Consider the following 2,004-nt stretch of genomic DNA (forward strand, 5'->3'; position numbering starts at 1 on the left):
GGCCTAGAATGTGATCGATCTTGGAGCATGTTCCATGTGGTGATGAGTAGAATGCATAATCTACTCAACACCACATGAATGGTGCTTGGTAGAATATTCTGTAGATATCTATTAAGTCCATTTGATCCAGGGTGAAGTTTAGGCTCTGGATCTTCTTGTTGCTTTTTTGGCCTGATGAACTATCTAAGGCTGTTAGTGGGATATTGAAGCCCCCTGCTATAATAGAGTCAATATCTTTCTCAGTTTACTTATTATTTGCTTTATAAATACCAATGCTACTGTTGGGTGCATATGCAATTAGGATGGATATTTCTTTTTGATGGATTGAACCTTTTATCATTATGTAGTGTCCTTTTGTATCTCATTAAGTTTTTGATAACTTAAACGTTGTTTTGTCTAATGTAAGATCGCGACTTCTGCCTTCTTTTGTGATCCATTTGTCTGGAAATTTGTTTCCTATCCTTTAACTTTGAATCTGTGTGTATGTCTCTTATGGTGAGGTGAGTTTCCTAGATGCAGTAAATTATTGGGTCATGGTGTCTTTTCAGTTCTGCATTTAGTCCATTCACATTCAGGCTGATTATAGAAATTGATTATTCCTGTCATAAAGTTCATATATATTGTTTTTTTCCTTTTGGCTTTGGGGTTGATGTATGTGTGTGTCCTTAAGTTTCTTGTTGCACTGAATTCTCTGTTAATTCTGTGCCCTGCTATTCTTTTGGGAAGTGAGTGGTCATTCTTTTTTTTTCTTCCATATGTGTTTAACACATTTTTGTTTTGTTTTGTTTTTTGTTGTTTTTTTAATTTGCTTGTTTGTTTGTTTGAGTTGGAGTCTCACTCTGTCACCCAGACTGGAGTGCAGTAGCCGCTCCCGGCCACCACAGCGTCAACCTGCTGGGCTGCGGCGATCCTTCCACCTCAGCCTTCCGAGTAGCCGGAATAGCAGGCGTACACTACCATGCCTGGCTAATTTTTTGATTTTATTGTAGAGATGAGGTCTCACCTGCCCAGGCGCGTTTAGAACCCGTGGGCTCACGCAATCTACTCACCTCAGTCTCCCAAAGATGCGGGATTACAGGCTGAGCCATGGAGCACAGCTTAATACATTTTTAAGTGTTTCCTGTAGAGTTGGTCTGGAAGCTGAATAATCTCTTTGAGATTGGATATCTGGGAAGGATTTTAATTCTCCATCACTGATGAAATTGGACTTGGTTGGCTTGAAAATTAGTGGCTAACATTGTTTATCTTTGAGGACCTTGAATATTGGACTCCAATCCCTTCTTTCTTGTTGTGTTTCTGCTGATAGGTCTGCTGCTATTCTAATTGGATGATCCTGCTTGTTAGTCTGACCTTTCTCTCTTGCTTCCCCTAGAAATTTTTTGTGTCGGCGTTTTGTAGGTGAATTACTATGTGTCTAGGGTTTGGTCTTCTCATTTGATGTCTTGTGGGGTTTCTCTGTATCTCCTGTGTTTGGCTGGTCATATCACTGGTGAGATAGGAAGTGTTTTCTTGCATTAATTTCTGGAATACTTGCTCCAAGGATTTCTCCATTTCCCTTTCTTCTTTTGGAATACAAATCAGGTGTAAGTTCAGTCTCTTGATATAATCACACATCTCTTGTAGGCTTTATTCTTTCTTCCTGAGTTTTCTTTCTGTGTTTTTTATAGATGGGGTTAATTCCTATTTCTGGTTTTCAAGTTCTGAGACTCATTCTCTGGCAAGATTGATTCTGGTTTCTATACCTGTTATCTTGTTATTTATTTATTGGATGAATTGTTTTATTAGCAAAATCTGTTACAAGTTATTTCAGTGCTGCATCTTGTCTTTCTGGTGTCTTATTCTCTGTTTCCATCCATTATCTAATAAATGTCATCTTCTGGAGCCAGTTGTTGGTGACTTCCATTTTGGGGGCTCTAAGGTCTAATTTTTCAGGAGTTTCCTTTTTTTACACCTGAAATTGCCTGTGGCATTTCTTTGCATTTTCCTCATTTGTTATAGATCTGT

Source organism: Carlito syrichta, unplaced genomic scaffold (assembly GCF_000164805.1).
Source record: "Carlito syrichta isolate Samal-C Ts95f unplaced genomic scaffold, Tarsius_syrichta-2.0.1 Scaffold302095, whole genome shotgun sequence".
NCBI classification, from domain to species: Eukaryota; Metazoa; Chordata; class Mammalia; order Primates; family Tarsiidae; genus Carlito; species Carlito syrichta.